The sequence below is a fragment of the Schistocerca nitens genome, chromosome 2 (genome assembly GCF_023898315.1).
Source record: "Schistocerca nitens isolate TAMUIC-IGC-003100 chromosome 2, iqSchNite1.1, whole genome shotgun sequence".
Lineage (NCBI taxonomy): Eukaryota > Metazoa > Arthropoda > Insecta > Orthoptera > Acrididae > Schistocerca > Schistocerca nitens.
In genome coordinates this window covers 367,199,266-367,211,673 of record NC_064615.1, presented here as the reverse complement: position 1 = coordinate 367,211,673, position 12,408 = coordinate 367,199,266, and the positions used below count along the sequence as shown (strand labels likewise).

Genomic DNA, 12,408 nt, shown 5'->3' with positions numbered 1-12,408 from the left:
CAGTATTCTAGTGACGAACCGGTATTGCAAATTTGGATTAAGTAAAAATTTATTGTGTGGTCGAGCGACACCCCCGTCTCGCTCTTCCTAGATGATCGCTGCTGCGCGGAGTAACTCCTAGCGCGCCGATGGCTTCAGAGTTGGTCTTCTCGAAGTTTTGCTTTTGCACTGCATTCCGCAATCTTATAGTTACGTGCTTCGGTTTCCCGACGTTCTTGTGTTTAGTGCGTTCGGCTTCTCTTAACCCTTAGCCACCGCTTGCCGAAATTTCCACACTGTCATCTGTCGATCTGCAGAGCTCGATGAAAGTACCGCGGCCGTTCCTGAGCTCGTGAAACGGCCGAATCTGTAGTTGTTTCCACATCTCTCCCACACAACGGCCTCCCGGAAGCTTGGATTACAGGAGTACGCCACTACTCCCAGCCGCTGAATTACCTTTGAAGCAGAATGACATGAGCTACACGCAGCTCCGATTTTTTTTTTTTTTTTTTTTTTGGTGTCTGACCTACTTTGAAAGATTTTGTAGTCGATTTACTTACCACTATCGCTGTTGGAAGGAGGAAACCACGTGATAATCACACAGTATTCTAGAGACGATCAGGTAATGAAAATTTAGAATAAGTAAAACAGTATCAAAAGAAGTTGTGTGGTGGAGCGGCACATGCAATTCACGCTTCCTAGATGATCGTTGCTGCATAGAATAATTCTTTTGTCTGTGGCGTCTTCAGTATTCGTCTTCTGGAAGTTTTGCTTGCAGTATATTCTTCAATATTTTCATTATGAGTTGGTGCTTGCTTTCCCGATGTTATTTTGTTTAGTGCATTCGCCTTCTCTTAACCCTGAGAAACCACATACGGAAACTGAGGCACTGCCGGCTGTTCATAAGCAGAGTTCGATGAAGTTATTTCGCTTTTTATTCGGCGCCTTTAATATTCTTCTCATCAGTGGTGAGTGCTGCCTGCAGAAAGCGCTTATCTTGCGAATTCACGTGAAAGTTTGTGTTCCCTGGGAGATGCACTACTTGTGATTAGCTTGAGTGGTGCGGGCAGGTGGCTCGTTGGTCTAGGGGTATGATTCCTGCTTTGGGTGCAGGAGGTCCCGGGTTCAAATCCCGGACGAGCCCTGCCATTTTGACCGTGCTGAAGAGTAGGTGGAACTCAGTCCCGGTTGCAGCTCCTCAATGAAGAGTAAGACGCCTGTTATATCACGTGGATATAACAAGAATCCGGCACCAGTAAAGTACGTAGGTGGAATTCGGTAGAAAGGCAGACGGTAATTTTTCTTGCAACGGAAAACAAGGTTGTCTTTGCGGAATATGTGCACCGTGAGTGGAGATTCAGCTTGATTGTGCGACAGTCTACCTTCATCTTACTAGCGACGGCAACAACCAATGGGTGGGACGTAAGACTGAGCGTGGCTAAGAGTTTCTCATTATTAGTTACCTTCACACTTTGTCACAGCCGTGACAAGGCGAGTAGCGCGAGCTCAGGATAGCCAGTAGGAAGCGCACCTGAAGTAGCCCTGAAGAACCGGGTTGTATATTTTGCCAGCCATAATGGAGCTAGGGGCGTTCTCAGTTACCAAATACCGGTGCAATAAGAGAGCAACAGTATTTGACAGTAAAATGACGCCCTATCCATCTAGAATATGACATTGATTGTCTCTGCATACGCATCCGTGAGGTCATCCCGGAAATGAAATCCGATATACGGATTAAAATTGTTGTGTTCCCGCCCGGGATCGAACCGGGGACCTTCTGCGTGTAAAGCAGACGTGATAACCGCTACACCACGGAAACGACGGTTCGTCTGATGTGCCACCCGGAGACTCGTGGTAGCAACAGTTTTCCTTCTGTGTTAGCAAGGGCATCGGCTACGAGCTCCCTCCGATTCGTGAGGTTCCTATAGTACAAGAAGTCGATGAAAACAATCCAACCGCGACAGCCAGAGAGAACGCTGGGTGAGCTGCAGCCGTACATGGTGAGACCATCAACGGCGGCGTCATTCACATGCAGTGTGTTTTCGGAACGAACAGGCTCGTTGGTCTAGGGGTATGATTCCTGCTTCGGGTGCAGGAGGTCCCGGGTTCAAATCCCGGACGAGCCCTTGCGTTTTGTACAACGGTGTGCTAACAAACCGCATGGCGGCGGCTGTTTCGCGCATTTCCAGGCCTCCAAGTCAGCGCTAAATCCGACAACCAGTTCTGAAACAGTTTCATTTGAGCCATGTGCACCCTGCTGGTGGAACGTTTGAAGTTGATTTAAATGGTCACAGTAGAGATCGTAGCAAGTGTCTTGCTGAGTGCGACGAAAACTTGTTTCCGCCCGCAATCGAACCGGGGACCTTGTGCGTGTTAGGCAGACGTTATAACCGCTACACCACGGAAACTGCTACGCTCTGCCCTCCACATGTGATACAACTTGTAGGACGATCGCCATTGTGGCGTAAAAATCACTTTGCGGAAACGCACAATGCCGGTATTTCGCATTCGTGTGAAACAATCGACAGCACCCTTGACTGCCTGAATGCCATGTCGAATAAGAGCTCAAGAAGTCATCGGAAACGCTCGAGGGAGAGTCCTCAGCAGCATCTGCTGCTCTTTCTTTCCTTACGAGATACCGTCGATTCGCGCAGTCGTTATTGCAAAAGATGTCACCAAAGGCGATCGCTTCGTTAGCGGCACGGCGCCTGGGCTCGGCGGCAGCTCTACATGGAGGCACCAGCAGCCCCAGCCCCTCCAGGCCGCCGCCGGCGCCACAGCGCAAGGAGTCGGCGCCCGCCCTGCAATGCCCCCTGTCGTTGCACATTCCACCCGCCTTTTATCCTCTCCATGTCTGACTCACTACCCTAAATGACGCTGCAGTCGACGTGCTTATTACTATCGCTTTTGGAAGAACCAAGGCGCAGTATTCTAGTGACGAACCGGTATTGCAAATTTGGATTAAGTAAAAATTTATTGTGTGGTCGAGCGACACCCCCGTCTCGCTCTTCCTAGATGATCGCTGCTGCGCGGAGTAACTCCTAGCGCGCCGATGGCTTCAGAGTTGGTCTTCTCGAAGTTTTGCTTTTGCACTGCATTCCGCAATCTTATAGTTACGTGCTTCGGTTTCCCGACGTTCTTGTGTTTAGTGCGTTCGGCTTCTCTTAACCCTTAGCCACCGCTTGCCGAAATTTCCACACTGTCATCTGTCGATCTGCAGAGCTCGATGAAAGTACCGCGGCCGTTCCTGAGCTCGTGAAACGGCCGAATCTGTAGTTGTTTCCAGATCTCTCCCACACAACGGCCTCCCGGAAGCTTGGATTACAGGAGTACGCCACTACTCCCAGCCGCTGAACTACCTTTGAAGCAGAATGACATGAGCTACACGCAGCTCCGATTTTTTTTTTTTTTTTTTTTTTTTTGGTGTCTGACCTACTTTGAAAGATTTTGTAGTCGATTTACTTACCACTATCGCTGTTGGAAGGAGGAAACCACGTGATAATCACACAGTATTCTAGAGACGATCAGGTAATGAAAATTTAGAATAAGTAAAACAGTATCAAAAGAAGTTGTGTGGTGGAGCGGCACATGCAATTCACGCTTCCTAGATGATCGTTGCTGCATAGAATAATTCTTTTGTCTGTGGCGTCTTCAGTATTCGTCTTCTGGAAGTTTTGCTTGCAGTATATTCTTCAATATTTTCATTATGAGTTGGTGCTTGCTTTCCCGATGTTATTTTGTTTAGTGCATTCGCCTTCTCTTAACCCTGAGAAACCACATACGGAAACTGAGGCACTGCCGGCTGTTCATAAGCAGAGTTCGATGAAGTTATTTCGCTTTTTATTCGGCGCCTTTAATATTCTTCAGTTCCGTTTCAGCCGCGCTCGCGAGTGGCCGCTGTTAACTGTTGCGCTGCACTTCAGTGTTTACATCGCTGTACTTGTGCTCCGCCGAGTGCCGTCCGTCCGTTAATCTCTGTATTCGTTCCTGTTCCTTGTGATCTGATCGCTCTTTCTGGTCTTGCTGCTGCTACTTGGAATTTCGGTTGTTTAACCGAAATTGCTTCGCTGGATTAACCATGGCTACAAACCTCAGGAAGAATACTCTAGTATTTGCTTTTGACAAGGAATCCCGTCCTGTTCAGCCGACATCCCTGGAAATAGATGACTGGATTACACAGGTAATTGGTCTAAATTCTGAAACCGTTCATACCTGGCAACTGGATCAGGAAAAATACTGTGTTTTTGTCAAGTTAATCAGTGCTTCGACTGTTGATAAAGTGTTACGAAAGTGGGGCTATGAAGTAGATTTTGTGCATAGAAATGGTTATAAAAGTAAGGTTTCCATCTATAGAGCGGACATTCATTACAAAACCGTTCGTGTCTTGAATCTTCCCATTGAAATTGAAAATGATAAGATTAAGGAAGCTCTTTCAAACTACGGAGACGTTAAATCAATTGCAAATGAAAGATGGTCGCCTCGCTTTAAACTGCAGTGTTTTAACGGGGTCCGCTGTGTAGAGATGGACGTTAAGACGAATATTCCGTCTCACATAACTGTTTGTGGGTATAAGGCACAAATTGTTTATACAGGTCAGGAAGCTACGTGTCATATATGTAACGAAACCGGCCACTTCAGACAGGAATGTCCGCGGCGAACTGTTGTTCTTAAAAGTAATTTGATACAGCGTCAGAAGCTTACCTTAAATGATCTGTTACCAAAGAATAGCCCGGAACAACTGGTTGACGATGTTAACGCAGCGGGCCAAGCTGATGTCTCCCTTCACGATAACAGTCAGTTTCCCCCGTTAACAACAAAAGGAAACCCTGTTGCCACTACTCGTGAAACTGAAGCGCAACCGAAAAAACGACCTCTGGAGATAACTGATAGTTGTTCAGAGGACGAGCTGTCTTGTCCCACTCCCTCACTTCGCAAGCAAAAACAGTGCGATGAGGAGGCAGAGGAACCTGAAGGCAAAATGCGAATGGAAACTAATGAACAGAAAGATAATACACATACGGTACCAGAAAATGAAGGGGGTGTAAGCAGCATTAATTTGCAAGAAACATCAGGTGCAGTAGACGATTGCAAAGATCAGAATCTATCTGTTAATAAACAGATTCAGGGAGAGGTTGCAAAGCTTCAGTCTCCACTTGTTTCCCTCGATCAGAAAGTGGGTGAAATTAATAAAGAAAGAGGAAGTGGTGGCCAAACTGAAATCACGGTCAGCACCTCAGGGCAGGCGCCACCGGCAACGGAAATTGCGAAAGCGTCTGCTGCTGCTCCAGATAAGCCGCGAAGTAAAATACCGACACAACCAAATGAGAATGTAGTTCGTAACCAAGGGAAGGGAAAATCCGGTAGGGGCGACCCAAGCCCAAAGAATGTTCAGTCAGAAACGGTCGTACACGAATCACTGGAGGAAAACTCAGAAAGTTTACCAGGAAATCAGTCTGCTTGCGTTACAAGAGAAAACATTAGAAGCAGAAAAAAACGGGACAGTAACTAATAAACTGACTGAAGTGTTATTCCATGTTCAGCCTTCCGAGAAAGCTGTTACAGCTTAACTGAACCCTGAACCACATAATAACTATATTAGTTCATCAAAACAACTACATAGTGACAGCACAATGACGCAATCTTATTCTGTCACCACTATAAACATAAATAAAATCACGACCGGTTTGAAATTATCGGCCCTTAAGGAATTTTTGTACGAATCCGCGACTGATATTGTCCTGTTACAAGAAGTTCTAATTTCGGATTTGGTAATTCCCGGTTTTGTCAGTTACATAAATGTGTCTCCCGAAACAAGTGTTGGAACAGCTATTTTGGTGAGGGAAGGGATTGCAGTAAGCGAGGTGGAACGACTGGAATCCGGAAGAGGAATAGGACTAAATATCTATGATGTGACTATCGTCAACTTGTACGCTCCTTCAGGAAGTTCTCATCGAGCTGACAGGGCACGTTTCTTCAAAGATGACCTGATATACTTGTTAAGGAAATCGCCAAGACAGTTATTACTTGGAGGTGATTTTAATTGTGTTTTAAATCGAAAAGATCAGTTACCTAATTTTAATTTCTCAAGTGAACTAAAACAACTAGTTACTGGTTTAGAATTAAAGGATGTGTGGGAAATCAAATACCCCTCCAGTGTTGAGTTCACTTATGTCACGGCAATATCACGCAGCAGGATTGATAGACTATATATTTCTAAAAATCTTGAAACTTCCGTGACAAAAGTAGAAACCATTCCTACGTACTTTTCAGACCATTCAAGTGTCTTAGCTTGCATAAATCTAACAAGACAGCCGGTTCGCCGATTCAAGAATCAGTGGAATTTGAACACTTCCTTGTTAGTAAATCATGATTTAGAAGATCTGATTAAAGAAACATGGGCAATATGCCTGCGAGCCCGTAGTAGATATGCCACTGCTATTGACTGGTGGGTTAAAATGGCAAAGCCAAAGTTGAGGAAAGTTCTTATTCAATACAGTGCCCAGAGCGCAAGGGAAATGAAATGCACTATAGAGTATTACTATTCCGTTTTGAGAGATCTATATGATCAAGTCTCAGCAGGTTCCTCACTTCGGATAGCAGACATCAAAAAAGTCAAAGCCAAGTTACTTAATATCAAGAGAAGTCAAATGGAAGGGTTGAAAATAAAATCGAAGGCAAATTCGGTGTCAGAAGATGAAACTACTTCCCTATATCATTTAGTGAAGCATACGAAAAACGGGAGAAGGACTTTTATTGATGAAATTCGAACAAAACACGGTACGATTCTCAGAACCCAGCAGGATATCATGGACGAGATTTATCGCTATTATTGCGAGCTATATTCTGTACATCAAAGTAGAGATGCTTCCTTGGAAGAATTCCTTGACATCCTAGCCCCACAGCTGACAGATGACGACAACGAACATTTTCTCGAGGTTGTCACTGAAGAAGACGTGTATGAGACTCTGTGCGCCTCACCACCAAAAAAATCCCCAGGACCGGATGGTCTGCCAGCAGAGTTTTACATCCGTTGCTGGCCAATAGTAGGTGCAAAAATCACGGACATTGTAAATGAGGTTATTCAGGGGAAAATGATTCCGGCTGAGTTTAAGGAGAGTAAAATTGTTTTGGTGCCAAAAAATAATGGAAACAAAGATTTAAATAATTTTCGTCCAATTTCACTGCTGAATTCTGATTATAAATTAATAGCTAGAATAATAAACAAGAGAATTTCATGCCTTACAGATAAAATTATTAGTCCACATCAGAACTGTGCACAAGGCAGAACCATTTTTCAAAATCTAGCGGAATTCAGGGATATCATTGCAATAACTTCTGTAACAAACATAAAGTGTGCTTTATTGTTTTTAGATTTTTATAAAGCGTTCGATGTAGTAAATCATGAATATCTTCTACAGACATTGAAGAAGATAGGTTTCAACGATAGGGTCATACAGTTGATTAAGAACATAGCAACTGGAATAAATGCTAAAATAGCGGTGAATTGTCAACAATCCAGGCCGATGCAAATACAACGAGGTGTTCCTCAAGGAAGTCCTCTGTCCATGTCGCTCTTCGCAATTTCGCTGGAACCTTTCCTCCGACATGTCCATGCTAGATTAAAAGGCTTAACATTATCAGGAAATAAAACAGTTATAAGAGCCTATGCTGACGATATAGGGGTCATTATAAGGAATAATGACGAGGTAACCACGCTAGCAACGGTGATTGATTCGTACTGTAGAGCATCTGGAGCCAATGCAAACGAAAAAAAAAGTAAGATGTTAAATCTCAGAGGTTTTGATAATATCAACGTCGAGTGGGCAAAAATAGTCCGACAACATAAAACACTTGGGATCACCCTGACAGCATGTCCTATGAAAATGACGGCTTTAAATTGGAAAGTTGCAGCAGATAAAGTGCAAGGAGCCATTGTAGAGAATTTAACTCGATATATGAACCAAGTTCAAAGAACACAGTATATCAACTCATGCATCCTTGCTAAGGCTTATTATACTGCCCAGCTGTTTCCAATACCGAGAATGATAGCGAGGAGATTAATGTCCAAAATCACCAACTTTTTGTGGAGAGGTGAAGTGTTCAGAGTACCTGCTAAAGTAGCCACTTTAGATCCTAAAAATGGTGGACTAGGATTAACTGATATAACGGGTAAAGCCTCTGCTCTTTTTATCAAAAGGCAAGTTAATTTAATAAGAGACTCGCGAGAAAGCATAACCAGCCAACTTTTCGAGATCATTAAACCTCCAAGCCTGCTTCCCCCGATTGACGTGCAGAATATCAACAGTCGCTTACAGCACGTGAGGATTTTCTATGTTGAGTTTAGTTATGTCAGTGTCGAACTCAGGCAGTCACGACACTTAACATCGAGAGCCATCATGCGGGAACGAAAGAAAAGCGAAGGAAGAAACAAAATAGAACGACAGTTTCCAAACATTGAGTGGACTGAGATTTGGAAAAACATTAGTTCTAATGTGCTCACGTCTAACATAAAAACGGCATGGTACAAGACAGTTAACAACATAGTTAGCACCAATGAAAGACTGTACGCAATCGGACTCTGTGAAACAAATTTATGTCAACAATGCCATCTAGTTGACACAGTAATTCACAGATATACTTGCAGTGGTCACATGAATAGTTGGAAGTGGGTCCGAGAGCAAATAGCTCTGATTACAAGAACATCCCCTGAGTATATATCGCTGTCATTGATACACAGGCCTGACGCACGCTATTTCCCAGAAGCAAAAAATAACGCTGTACACTGGTTGCTGGGAAATTTTGTTAACTACGTCCTTAACAAATTAGGATCCGATAGCATCATAGAGTTCAAGGTACACATGCTGTGTGAGTTTCACAAAATTAGAAGCTATTCGAATCACAAGAAAAAGTTCGGTAATATGTTAAAAATTGTATTTGAAAGAATAGGCATTGGTTAATATAAAAAAGAAGACTGTGTTGACAGTGATGTGTTGTAGTTACCTTAAGGATACTATTTAAGATTTTACAGTATATTAATGATGTGTACTTTTTCTACTTCAGAGAGTAGTTTTTGCAACTTATAAGCTAATGTACAGAACTTATGTGACATTGAGATTGTGTGTCGAAATAGTGTCAAAACACAAAACATTAAAGGTGCATTATTGGCTTATACTAGAAATTTGGAAATAGGGAGTTTTTTTATAGAAATGTCCTTATCGATTGTTTAAAACCATAAGATTCTATCTGATAAATGTAATATTCAATGGCTGGCACATTGCCCTGTTCATTTTTGCACTGTGATGTGTAAGTCAGTTTCTCAGTGAAAGACTGATTATATAGATCTGATCCAGTGAAAGACTGATTATCTAGATCTGATCACTTCAGATTCAATTAATGTCCAGAAAGTGTAGTTGGAAGGCTAGTCAAATTTATTATATATCTCCTTTCCGCCATTCTCAAGTATTTCAGAAATGGTCTAATATGATTATTAAATTGTTTTAATTAAAATTATCCCATTAACTTGCTGATATCCATCATAAAGAAATTATGCTTCTGTAAAGATTGCACCTCATGTAATTCAAAGTGCAGATTTTACTTCTTCAGGTTGCAGTTTGAATGTCTTTAAAAATTTTGTTCTTGATGTTTAAATTAATTCTTTCTGGTAATTAGTCAGTAACACAATCCTCTGTTGTCTTTCCTTAACGTCAGCGTAACTGAAATGTTTAAATAACTTCATGTATGCATAACTAGTATGTATTTGGAGTGTAACATTGTTTTTTTAATAAATGTTTTTACAAAAAAAAAAAAAAAAAAAAAAAAAAGGGGTATGATTCCTGCTTTGGGTGCAGGAGGTCCCGGGTTCAAATCCCGGACGAGCCCTGCCATTTTGACCGTGCTGAAGAGTAGGTGGAACTCAGTCCCGAGTGCAGCTCCTCAATGAAGAGTAAGACGCCTGTTATATCACGTGGATATAACAAGAATCCGGCACCAGTAAAGTACGTAGGTGGAATTCGGTAGAAAGGCAGACGGTAATTTTTCTTGCAACGGAAAACAAGGTTGTCTTTGCGGAATATGTGCACCGTGAGTGGAGATTCAGCTTGATTGTGCGACAGTCTACCTTCATCTTACTAGCGACGGCAACAACCAATGGGTGGGACGTAAGACTGAGCGTGGCTAAGAGTTTCTCATTATTAGTTACCTTCACACTTTGTCACAGCCGTGACAAGGCGAGTAGCGCGAGCTCAGGATAGCCAGTAGGAAGCGCACCTGAAGTAGCCCTGAAGAACCGGGTTGTATATTTTGCCAGCCATAATGGAGCTAGGGGCGTTCTCAGTTACCAAATACCGGTGCAATAAGAGAGCAACAGTATTTGACAGTAAAATGACGCCCTATCCATCTAGAATATGACATTGATTGTCTCTGCATACGCATCCGTGAGGTCATCCCGGAAATGAAATCCGATATACGGATTAAAATTGTTGTGTTCCCGCCCGGGATCGAACCGGGGACCTTCTGCGTGTAAAGCAGACGTGATAACCGCTACACCACGGAAACGACGGTTCGTCTGATGTGCCACCCGGAGACTCGTGGTAGCAACAGTTTTCCTTCTGTGTTAGCAAGGGCATCGGCTACGAGCTCCCTCCGATTCGTGAGGTTCCTATAGTACAAGAAGTCGATGAAAACAATCCAACCGCGACAGCCAGAGAGAACGCTGGGTGAGCTGCAGCCGTACATGGTGAGACCATCAACGGCGGCGTCATTCACATGCAGTGTGTTTTCGGAACGAACAGGCTCGTTGGTCTAGGGGTATGATTCCTGCTTCGGGTGCAGGAGGTCCCGGGTTCAAATCCCGGACGAGCCCTTGCGTTTTGTACAACGGTGTGCTAACAAACCGCATGGCGGCGGCTGTTTCGCGCATTTCCAGGCCTCCAAGTCAGCGCTAAATCCGACAACCAGTTCTGAAACAGTTTCATTTGAGCCATGTGCACCCTGCTGGTGGAACGTTTGAAGTTGATTTAAATGGTCACAGTAGAGATCGTAGCAAGTGTCTTGCTGAGTGCGACGAAAACTTGTTTCCGCCCGCAATCGAACCGGGGACCTTGTGCGTGTTAGGCAGACGTTATAACCGCTACACCACGGAAACTGCTACGCTCTGCCCTCCACATGTGATACAACTTGTAGGACGATCGCCATTGTGGCGTAAAAATCACTTTGCGGAAACGCACAATGCCGGTATTTCGCATTCGTGTGAAACAATCGACAGCACCCTTGACTGCCTGAATGCCATGTCGAATAAGAGCTCAAGAAGTCATCGGAAACGCTCGAGGGAGAGTCCTCAGCAGCATCTGCTGCTCTTTCTTTCCTTACGAGATACCGTCGATTCGCGCAGTCGTTATTGCAAAAGATGTCACCAAAGGCGATCGCTTCGTTAGCGGCACGGCGCCTGGGCTCGGCGGCAGCTCCAGCCCCAGCCCCTCCAGGCCGCCGCCGGCGCCACAGCGCAAGGAGTCGGCGCCCGCCCTGCAATGCCCCCTGTCGTTGCACATTCCACCCGCCTTTTATCCTCTCCATGTCTGACTCACTACCCTAAATGACGCTGCAGTCGACGTGCTTATTACTATCGCTTTTGGAAGAACCAAGGCGCAGTATTCTAGTGACGAACCGGTATTGCAAATTTGGATTAAGTAAAAATTTATTGTGTGGTCGAGCGACACCCCCGTCTCGCTCTTCCTAGATGATCGCTGCTGCGCGGAGTAACTCCTAGCGCGCCGATGGCTTCAGAGTTGGTCTTCTCGAAGTTTTGCTTTTGCACTGCATTCCGCAATCTTATAGTTACGTGCTTCGGTTTCCCGACGTTCTTGTGTTTAGTGCGTTCGGCTTCTCTTAACCCTTAGCCACCGCTTGCCGAAATTTCCACACTGTCATCTGTCGATCTGCAGAGCTCGATGAAAGTACCGCGGCCGTTCCTGAGCTCGTGAAACGGCCGAATCTGTAGTTGTTTCCAGATCTCTCCCACACAACGGCCTCCCGGAAGCTTGGATTACAGGAGTACGCCACTACTCCCAGCCGCTGAATTACCTTTGAAGCAGAATGACATGAGCTACACGCAGCTCCGATTTTTTTTTTTTTTTTTTTTTTTTTTTTTGGTGTCTGACCTACTTTGAAAGATTTTGTAGTCGATTTACTTACCACTATCGCTGTTGGAAGGAGGAAACCACGTGATAATCACACAGTATTCTAGAGACGATCAGGTAATGAAAATTTAGAATAAGTAAAACAGTATCAAAAGAAGTTGTGTGGTGGAGCGGCACATGCAATTCACGCTTCCTAGATGATCGTTGCTGCATAGAATAATTCTTTTGTCTGTGGCGTCTTCAGTATTCGTCTTCTGGAAGTTTTGCTTGCAGTATATTCTTCAATATTTTCATT

At 44.1% G+C, this 12,408-nt stretch overlaps 5 non-coding genes across 5 annotated transcripts; 3 read left to right on the top strand and 2 right to left on the bottom strand.

Annotated features, from left to right (window-relative positions):
• The first annotated feature begins 1,051 nt into the window (after positions 1-1,051).
• On the top strand, positions 1,052-1,123 carry Trnap-ugg (transfer RNA proline (anticodon UGG)). The gene has a single exon. It is a non-coding gene; the product is annotated as a tRNA-Pro (tRNA).
• Positions 1,124-1,725: 602 nt separating this feature from the next.
• Positions 1,726-1,798, bottom strand: Trnav-uac (transfer RNA valine (anticodon UAC)). The gene has a single exon. It is a non-coding gene; the product is annotated as a tRNA-Val (tRNA).
• A 235-nt stretch (positions 1,799-2,033) lies between these two features.
• Positions 2,034-2,105, top strand: Trnap-cgg (transfer RNA proline (anticodon CGG)). Its single transcript has one exon. It is a non-coding gene; the product is annotated as a tRNA-Pro (tRNA).
• An 8,355-nt stretch (positions 2,106-10,460) lies between these two features.
• Trnav-uac (transfer RNA valine (anticodon UAC)) lies at positions 10,461-10,533 on the bottom strand. Its single transcript has one exon. It is a non-coding gene; the product is annotated as a tRNA-Val (tRNA).
• Positions 10,534-10,768: 235 nt separating this feature from the next.
• On the top strand, positions 10,769-10,840 carry Trnap-cgg (transfer RNA proline (anticodon CGG)). Its single transcript has one exon. It is a non-coding gene; the product is annotated as a tRNA-Pro (tRNA).
• Positions 10,841-12,408: the final 1,568 nt, after the last annotated feature.